This window comes from Balaenoptera acutorostrata, chromosome 15, assembly GCF_949987535.1.
Source record: "Balaenoptera acutorostrata chromosome 15, mBalAcu1.1, whole genome shotgun sequence".
NCBI classification, from domain to species: Eukaryota; Metazoa; Chordata; class Mammalia; order Artiodactyla; family Balaenopteridae; genus Balaenoptera; species Balaenoptera acutorostrata.
This window is the reverse complement of record NC_080078.1, coordinates 50847806-50859117: the sequence shown is the minus strand read 5'-3', so window position 1 is coordinate 50859117 and position 11312 is coordinate 50847806.

The following is an 11312-nucleotide window of genomic DNA, read 5'->3' as shown; positions in this document are numbered from 1 at the left end:
CCCAATAAATGAAGAGGAAATAGGCAATCAACCTGAAAAAGAATTCAGAATAATGACAGTAAAGATGATCCAGAATCTTGGAAATAGAATGGAGACATGGATTGAGAAAATGCAAGAAATGTTTAACAAAGATCTAGAAGAACTAAAGAACAAACAGAGATGAACAACACAATAACTGAAATGAAAAATACACTAGAAGGAATCAATAACAGAAAAATGGAGGCAGAAGAATGAATAAGTGAGTTGGAAGACAGAATGATAGAAATAACTGCAGAGGAGTAGAATAAAGAAAAAAGAATGAAAAGGATAGAAGACAATCTCAGAGAACGCTGGGACAACACTAAACGCACCAACATTTGAATTATAGGGGTCCCAGAAGAAGAAGAGAAAAAGAAAGGGTCTGAGAAAATATTTGAAGAGATTATAGTGGAAAACTTCCCTAACACGGGAAAGGAAATAGTCACCCAAGTCCAGGAAGCACAGAGATTCCCATACAGGATAAACCCTAGGAGAAACATACCAAGACACATATTAATTAAACTATCAAAAATTAAATTCAAAGAAAAAATATTAAAAGCAGCAAGGGAAAGCAAAAAATAACATACAAAGAAATCCCCATAAGGTTATCAGCTGATTTTTTAGCAGAAAATCTGCAGGCCAGAAGGGACTGTCAGGATATATATACTTAAAGTGCTGAAAGAGAAAAACCGACAACCAAGATTACTCTACCCAGCAAGGATCTCATTCAGATTTGATGGAGAAATCAAAAGCTTTTCAGACAAGCAAAAGCTAAGAGAATTCAGCACCACCAAACCAGCTTTACAACAAATGCTAAAGAAACTTCTATAGGCGGGAAACACAAGAGAAGAAAAAGACTCACGAAAACAAACCCAAAACAATTAAGAAATTGGTAACGGGAAAATACACATCGATAATAACCTTGAATGTAAATGCATTAAATGCCCCAACCAAAAGCCACAGACTGGCTGAATGGATACAAAAACAAGACCCAGAGGCAAAGTCGGCCCTGAAACAAGATGACGGAGTAGGAGGACATGCTCTCACTCCCTCTTGTGAGAACACCAGAATCACAACTAGCTGCTGGAAAATCATCGACAGGAAGACACTGGAACTCACCAAAAAAGATATCCCACATCCAAAGACAAAGGAGAAGCCACAATGAGATGGTAGGAGGGGCACAATCACAGTAAAATCAAATCCCATAACTGCTGGGTGGGTGATTCACAGACTGGAGAACACTTATACCACAGAAGTCCAGCCACTGGAGTGAAGGTTCTGAGCCCCACGTCAGGCTTCCCAACCTGGGGGTCCAGCAATGGGAGGAGGAATTCCTAGAGAATCAGACATTGAAAGCTAGTGGGATTTGATTGTAGGACTTCAACAGGACTGGAGGAAAAAGAGACTGCACTCTTGGAGGGCACACACACAGTAGTGTGTGCATCGGGACCCAGGGGAAGGAGCAGTGACCCCAGGGGAGACTGAACCAGACCTACCTGCTAGTTTTGGAGGGTCTCCTGCAGAGGCGGGGTGTGGCTGTGGCTCATCACGTGGACAAAGACACTGGCAGCAGAAGTTCTGGGAAGTACTCTTTGGCGTGAGCCCTCCCAGAGTCTGCCATTAGCCCCACCAAAGAGCCCAGGTAGGCTCCAGTGTTGGGTTGCCTCAGGCAAAACAACCAACAGGGAGGGAACCCAGCCCCACCCATCAACAGTCAAGTGGATTAAAGTTTTACTGAGCTCTGACCGCCACAGCAACAGTCAGCTGTACCTACCACCAGTCCCTCCTATCAGCAAACTTGCACAAGCCTCTTAGATAGCCTCATCTACCAGAGGGCAGACAGCAGAAGCAAGAAGAACTACAATCCTGCAGCCTGTTGGAACAAAAACCACATTCACAGAAATATACACAAGATGAAAAGGCAGAGGGCTATGTACCAGATGAAGGAACAAGAAAAAAACCCAGAAAAACAACTAAATGAAGTGGAGATAGGCAACCTTCCAGAAAAAGAATTCAGAATAATGATAGTGAAGATGATCCAGGACCTTGGAATAAGAATGAAGGCAAAGATTGAGAAGATGCAAGAAATGATAAACAAAGACCTAGAAGAATTAAAGAACAAACAAACAGAGATGACCAATACAATAACTGAAATGAAAACTACACTAGAAGGAATCAATAGTGGAATAACTGAGGCAGAAGAACGGATAAGTGACCTGGAAGACAGAATGGTGGAATTCACTGCTGTGGAACAGAATAAAGAAAAAAGAATGAAGGGCTTCCCTGGTGGCGCAGTGGTTGAGAGTCTGCCTGCTAATGCAGGGGACACGGGTTCGTGCCCTGGTCTGGGAAGATCCCACATGCCACGGAGCAGCTGGGCCCGTGAGCCACAATTGCTGAGCCTGCGCGTCTGGAGCCTGTGCCCCGCAACGGGAGGGGCCGCGATACAGAGAGGCCCGCGCACCGCGATGAAGAGCGGTCCCCGCACCGCAATGAAGGGTGGCCCCCGCTTGCCGCAACTGGAGAAAGCCCTCGCACGATCCGAAGACCCAACACAGCCAAAAATAAATAAATAAATAAATAAAAAGAAAAATCCTTGGGAAAAAAAAAAAAAAAAACATTCTAAAAAAAGAAAAAAGAATGAAAAGAAATGAAGACAGCCTAAGAGACCTCTGGGACAACATTAAACACAACAACATTCGCATTATAGGGGTCCCAGAAGGAGAAGAGAGAGAGAAAGGACCTGAGAAAATATTTGAAGAGATTATATTCGAAAACTTCCCTAACATGGGAAAGGAAATAGTCACCCAAGTCCAGGAAGTGCAGAGAGTCCCATACAGGATAAACTCAATGAGAAACACGCTGAGACACATAGTAATCAAATTGGCAAAATTTAAAGACAAAGGAAAATTATTGAAAGCAGCAAGGGAAAAACGACAAATAACATACAAGGGAACTCCCATAAGGTTAACAACTGATTTCTCAGCAGAAACTCTACAGTCCAGAAGGGAGTGGCATGGTATACTTAAAGTGATGAAAGGGAAGAACCTACAACCAAGATTACTCTACCCAGCAAGGATCTCATTCAGATTCAATGGAGAAATCAAAAGCTATACAGACAAGCAAAAGCTAAGAGAATTCAGCACCACCAAACCAGCTCTACAACAAATGCTAAAGGAACTTCTCTAAGTGGGAAACACAAGAGAAGAAAAGGACCTACAAAAACAAACCCAAAACAATGAAGAAAATGGTCATAGGAACATACATATCGATAATTACCTTAAACGTGAATGGATTAAATGACCCAACCAAAAGACATAGACTGGCTGAATGGATACAAAAACAAGACCCATATATATGCTGTCTACAAGAGACCCACTTTAGACCTAGGGACACATACAGACTGAAAGTGAGGGGATGGAAAAAGATATTCCATGCAAATGGAAATCAAAAGAAAGCTGGAGTAGCTATACTCATATCAGATAAAATAGACTTTAAAATAAAGAATGTTACAAGAGACAAGGAAGCTCACTACATAATGATCAAGGGATCAATCCAAGAAGAAGATACAACAATTATAAATATATATGCACCCAACATAGGAGCACCTCAATACATAAGGCAACTGCTAACAGCTATAAAAGAGGAAATCGACAGTAACACAATAATAGTGGGGGACTTTAACACCTCACTTACACCAATGGACAGATCATCAAAAATGAAAATAAATAAGGAAACAGAAGCTTTAAATGACACAATAGACCAGTTAGATTTAATTGCTATATATAGGACATTCCATCCAAAAACAGCAGATTACACGTTCTTCTCAAGTGCGCATGGAACATTCTCCAGGATAGATCACATCTTGGGTCACAAATCAAGCCTCAGTAAATTTAAGAAAATTGAAATCATATCAAGCATCTTTTCTGACCACAACGCTATGAGATTAGAAATGAATTACAGGGAAAAAAACGTAAAAAAGACAAACACATGGAGGCTAAACAATACGTTACTAAATAACCAAGAGATCACTGAAGAAATCAAAGAGGAAATCAAAAAATACCTAGAGACAAATGACAATGAAAACACGATGACCCAAAACCTATGGGATGCAGCAAAAGCAGTTCTAAGAGGGAAGTTTATAGCTATACAAGCCTACCTAAAGAAATAAGAAAAATCTCAAGTAAACAATCTAACCTTACACCTAAAGAAACTAGAGAAAGAAGAACAAACAAAACCCAAAGTTAGCAGAAGGAAAGAAATCATAAAGATCAGAGCAGAAATAAATGAAATAGAAACAAAGAAAACAATAGCAAAGATCAATAAAACTAAAAGTTGGTTCTTTGAAAAGATAAACAAAATTGATAAGCCATTAGCCAGACTCATCAAGAAAAAGAGGGAGAGGACTCAAATCAATAAAATCAGAAATGAAAAAGGAGAAGTTACAACAGACACCACAGAAATACAAAGCATCCTAAGAGACTACTACAAGCAACTTTATGCCAATAAAATGGACAACCTGGAAGAAATGGACAAATTTTTAGAAAGGTATAACCTTCCAAGACTGAACCAGGAAGAAACAGAAAATATGAACAGACCAATCACAAGTAATGAAATTGAAACTGTGATTAAAAATCTTCCAACAAACAAAAGTCCAGGACCAGATGGCTTCACAGGTGAATTTTATCAAACATTTAGAGAAGAGCTAACACCCATCCTTCTCAAACTCTTCCAAAAATTGCAGAGGAAAGAACACTCCCAAACTCATTCTAGGAGGCCACCATCACCCTGATACCAAAACCAGACAAAGACACTACAAAAAAAGAAAATTACAGACCAATATCACTGATGAATATAGATGCAAAAATCCTCAACCAAATACTAGCAAACAGAATCCAACAACACATTAAAAGGATCATACACCACGATCAAGTGGGATTTATCCCAGGGATGCAAGGATTCTTCAATATACGCAAATCAATCAATGTGATACACCATATTAACAAATTGAAGAATAAAAACCATATGATCATCTCAATAGATGCAGAAAAAGCTTTTGACAAAATTCAACACCCATTTATGATAAAAACTCTCCAGAAAGTGGGCATAGAGGGAACCTACCTCAACATAATAAAGGCCATATATGACAAACCCACAGCAAACATCATTCTCAATGGTGAACAACTGAAAGCATTTCCTCTAAGATCAGGAATGAGACAAAGATGTCCACTCTCACCACTATTATTCAACATAGTTTTGGAAGTCCTAGCCACAGCAATCAGAGAAGAGAAAGAAATAAAAGGAATCCAGACTGGAAAAGAAGTAAAACTGTCACTGTTTGCAGATGACATAATACTATACACAGAGAATCCTAAAGATGCCACCAGAAAACTACTAGAACTAATCAATGAATTTGATAAAGTTGCAGGATACACAATTAATGCACAGAAATCTCTTGCATTCCTATACACTAATGATGAAAAGTCTGAAAGAGAAATTAAGGAAACACTCCCATTTACCATTACAACAAAAAGAATAAAATACCTAGGAATAAACCTACCTAGGGAGACAAAAGACCTGCATGCAAAAAACTATAAAACACTGATGAAAGAAATTAAAGATAATACCAACAGAGAGAGAGATATACCATGTTCTTGGATTGGAAGAATCAATATGGTGAAAATCACTATACTACCCAAAGCAATCTACAGATTCAATGCAATCCCTATCAAATTACCAATGGCATTTTTTACTGAACTAAAACAAAAAAATCTTAAAATTTGTATGGAGACACAAAAGACCCCGAATAGCCAAAACAGTCTTGAGGGAAAAATCGGAGCTGGAGGAATCAGACTCCCTGACTTCAGACTGTACTACAAAGCTACAGTAATCAAGACAATATGGTACTGGCACAAAAACAGAAACATAGATCAATGGAACAGGATAGAAAGCCCATAGATAAACCCACGCACCTATGGTCAACTAATCTATGACAAAGGAGGCAAGGATATACAATGGAGAAAAGACAGTCTCTTCAATAAATGGTTCTGGGAAACCTGGACAGCTACATGTAAAAGAATAAAATTAGAACACTCCCTAATACCATACACAAAAATAAACTCAAGATGGATTAGAGACCTAAATGTAAGACTGGACACTATCAAACTCTTAGAGGAAAACATAGGAAGAACACTCTTTGACATAAATCACAGCAAGATCTTTTCTGATCCACCTCCTAGAGTAATGGAAATAAAAATAAATAAATAAACAAATGGGACCGAATGAAACTTCAAAGCTTTTGCACAGCAAAGGAAACCATAAAGAAGATGAAAAGACAACCCTCAGAATGGTAGAAAATATTTGCAAATGAATCAATGGGCAAAGGATTAATCTCCAATATATATAAACAGCTCATGCAGCTCGATATTATAAAAAAACAAACAACCCAATCCAAAAATGGGCAGAAGACCTAAATAGACATTTCTCCAAAGAAGACATACAGATGGCCAAGAAGCACATGAAAAGCTGATCAACATCACTAATTATTAGAGAAATGCAAATCAAAACTACAATGAGGTATCACCTCACACCAGGTAGAACAGGCATCATCAGAAAATCTACAAACAACAAATGCTGGAGAGGGTGTGGAGAAAAGGGAACCCTCTTGCACTGTTGGTGGGAATGTAAATTGATACAGCCACTACGTAGAACAGTATGGAGCTTCCTTTAAAAACTAAAAATAGAATTACCATATGATCCAGCAATCCCACTACTGGGCATATACCCAGAGAAAACCATAATTCAAAAAGACACATGCACCCCAATGTTCACTGCAGCACTATTTACAGTAGCCAGGTCATGGAAGCAACCTAAATGCCCATCGACAGACGAATGGATAAAGAAGATGTGATACATATATACAATGGAATATTACTCATCCATAAAAAGGAACAAAATTGGGTCATTTGTTGAGACGTGGGTGGATCTAGAGACTGTCATACAGAGTGAAGTAAGTCAGAAAGAGAAAAACAAATAGCATATATTAACGCATGTATGTGGAACCTAGAAAAACAGTACAGATGAATCGGTTTGCAGGGCAGAAGTTGAGACACAGATCTAGAGAACAAACGTATGGACACCAAGGGGGGGAAAGCCATGGGGGTCGGTGGGGATGGTGATGTGATGAATTGGGCGATTGGGATTGACATGTATACACTGATGTGTATAAAATTGATGACTAATAAGAACCTGCTGTATAAAAAAATAAATAAAAGAAAATTAAAAAAAAAAAAGAAATAGGCAAAGCCGATCTTTGGTGTTAGCATTTACGATCATAGTTACCTATGAAGGAATTGTGAATGAAAGTGGGAAAGAGGGGTGTTTTAGAGTGCTGGTAGTAACATAGTGAGTTCAATTTGTATAAAACTGTCAAGCTGTTCACTTAAGTTTGTACACGTTTTGCTTGTATGTTGTGTGTCAATAAAATGTTTACACAAAATAAAGTTGATTGGTGATTAATTTGGCAAGCCATACCTTCCAGTGATATGCAGTAATTAACATGTGATCCATCTCCAGAGTTTTGTTGACAGCTTTAGTGCCAGTATGAGGACAGAGAAAGAATCAACAAAAGTCAGAAGAGTGTCAACTCTATTTAAACTGTTATTAAAAAAAAAAAACCGCGATGAAGAGTGGCCCCCACTTGCCGCAACTAGAGAAAGCCCTCGCACGAACCGAAGACCCAGCACAGCCAAAAATAAATAAATAAATAAAAATAAAAAAAAGTAGCTATAAAAAAATTAAAAAAAAAAAAAGAAATGAGGCTTCGTTATTAAAAAAAAAAAAAAAAAACTTGGGTGAATCAAACCTAATAAAAATATGCTGATGCTAATTCTATGCAGATTTTGCAGCTATGCTAAGAAGCAACAAGACTTAAAAAATATTTGAGTGGGAGATAAATTATGTCTTCCTCTTTAGAGTTAAGACCAATATGAACATTTTAAAATTTGAGAATTTTAAAAATTGTTATTGGCAAATACTTTGAGGTAGCTAATAATCAAAATATTTTGGCAAACTCTAAATATTCAGAAAAACATACAAAGTTTTTTTGTGACAAAAGGACTTTGTGGATGCTTTATTCAATAAAAATATATAGTAAAGGTTATTTTAATTTAAAATTATGTTTACTTTGCACTGGTCAAAGTATACCATCTCTAGAGACTATGTTATGTGGCTCTTACATTTACATAATTATCTTATATTTTTTTGTAATTTTCTACCTATCAAATGATTTCTCTCCCATTCAGATTAACACAAATTTCTAAAATTCCTTCATTCAGTATTATGCTCTCCATATATAATCCTGCCTTAAAATCATTTTGCTTCTTCCACTAAAGATAATACCATCTTAAGTGTTGTTTCTGAGTAACTTACTTGAAATTTCCTTCAATGACTTTTCTCTAAGGTATCAAACTCCAAGTCTTTTCTCTGGGCCTGAAGCCTCAAACCTGTAAATGAGAATATCCTCAGTATTTTTGTTCACTATTGTAGCCCTAAATAGAGCCCCAGAGGATGCTGTAGCCTGTTAATAAATAATTGTAAAACAAAAACAAAAAACAAAAACACAACACCCATATATATGCTGTCTCCAAGAGACCCACTTCAGACCTAGGGACACAAACGACTGAAAGTGAGCAGATGGGAAAAGATATTCCATGCAAATGGAAATCAAAAGACAGCTGGAGTAGTAATACTTATATCAGATTAAATAGACTTTAAAATAAAGAATGTTACAAGAGATAAGGAAGGAGACTACACAATGATCAAGGGATCAATCCAAGAAAAATATATAACAATTATAAATACTTATGCACCCAACATAGGAGCACCTCAATACATAAGACAAATGCTAACAACCATGAAAGGGGAAATCAACAGTAACACAGTAATAGTAGGGGACTTTAAGACCGCACTTACACCAATGGACAGTTCACGCAGACAGATAATACATAAGGAAACACAAGCTTTAAATGACACAATAGACCAGAGAGATTTAATTGATATTTCTAGAACATTCCACTCAAAAGTGGCAGAATACAACTTCTTCTCAAGTGCGCATGGAACATTCTCCAGGATAGATCACATCTTGGGTCACAAATCAAGCCTTGGAAAATTTAAGAAAATTAAAATCATATCAAGCATATTTTCCAACCACAACGCTAAGAGATTGGAAATCAATTATAGGATAAAAACTGAAAAAAAACAAAAATACATGGAGGCTAGACAGTGCACTACTAAATAACCAAGAGATCACTGAAGAAGTCAAAGAAGAGGGCTTCCCTGGTGGCGCAGTGGTTGAGAATCTGCCTGCCAATGCAGGGGACACGGGTTCGAGCCCTGGTCTGGGAAGATCCCACATGCCGCGGTGCAGCTGGGCCCGTGAGCCACAATTACTGAGCCTGCGCGTCTGGAGCCTGTGCTCCGCAACAAGAGAGGCCACGATAGTGAGAGGCCCGCGCACCGCGATGAAGAGTGGTCCCCACTTGCCACAACTAGAGAAAGCCCTCGCACAGAAACGAAGACCCAACACAGCCATAAATAAATAAATAAATAAAATTTAAAAAAAAAAAAAAAAAGAAATCAAAGAAGAAATAAAAAAAATACATAGAAAAAAATGACAACGAAAATACGACGACCCAAAACCTATGGGACCCAGCCAGAGCAGTTCTAAGAGTGAAGTTTATAGCAATTCAATCTCACCTCAAGAAACAAGAAAAATCTCAAATAAACAATCTAAGCCTACACCTAAAGCAAATAGAGAAAGAAGAACAAAGAAAACCCAAAGTCAGTAGAAGGAAAGAAATCATAAAGATCAGAGCAGAAATTAATGAAATAGAAATGAAGAAAACAATAGCAAAGATTAATAAAACTAAAAGTCAGTTCTTTGAGAAGATAAACAAAATTGATAAACCCTTAGCCAGACTCATCAAGAAAAAAAGGGAGAGATTGCAAATCCATAAAATTAGAAACAAAAAAGGAGAAATCACAACTGACACCACAGAAATACAAAGGATTATAAGAGACTACTACAAACAACTATATGCCAATAAAATGCACAACCACGAAGAACTGGACAAATTCTTGGAAAGTTACAATTTTCCAAGACTGAACCAGGAAGAATTAGAGAATATAAACAGACCTATCACAAGTAATGAAATTGAAACCATAACTAAAAGTCTTCCAACAAACAGAAGTCCAGGACCACATGGCTTCACAAGTGAATTCTATCAAACATTTAGAGAAGAGGTAACACCGATTCTTCTCAAACTCTTCCAAAACTTTGCAGAGGGAGGAACACTCCCAAATTCTTTCTACAAAGCCACCATCACCCTGATACCAAAACCAGAAAAAGATATCACAAAATAAGAAAATTATAGACCAATATCACTGATGAACATAGATGCAAAAATCCTCAACAAAATACTAGCAAACAGAATCCAACAGCACATTAAAAGGATTATACACCATGATCAAGTGTGATTTATCCCAGGAATGCAAGGATTCTTCAATATATGCAAATCAATCAATGTGATACACCATATTAACAAATTAAGGAATAAAAACCATATGATCATCTCAATAGATGCAGAAAAAGCTTTTGACAAAATTCAACAGCAATTTATGAAAAAAACTCTCCAGAAAATGGGGATAGAGGAAACCTACCTCAACATAATAAAGGCCATATATGACAAACCCACAGCAAACATCATACTCAATGGTGAAACATTGAAAGCATTTCCACTAAGATCAGGAACAAGACAAGCATGTCCACTCTCGCCATTCGTATTCAACATAGTTTTGGAAGTTTTGGCTACAGCAATCAGAGAAGAAAAAGAAATGAAAGGAACTCAAATTGGAAAAGAAGACGTAAAACTGTCACTGTTTGCAGATGACATGATACTATACATAGAAAATCCTAAATATGCCCCCAGAAAACTACTAGAACTAATCAATGAATTTGGTAAGGTTGCAGGATACAAAATTAATGCACAGAAGTCTCTGGCATTTCTATACACTAAAAATGAAAAATCAGAAAGAGAAATTAAGGAAACAATCCCATTTAGCATCACAACAAAAAGAATAAAGTACCTAGGAATAAACTACACAAGGAGGCGAAAGACTTGTACTCAGAAAACTATAAAACACTGATGAAAGAAATCAAAGATGACATAAACAGATGGAGAAATATACCATGTTCTTGGATTGGAAGAATCAATATGGTGAAAATGACTATACTA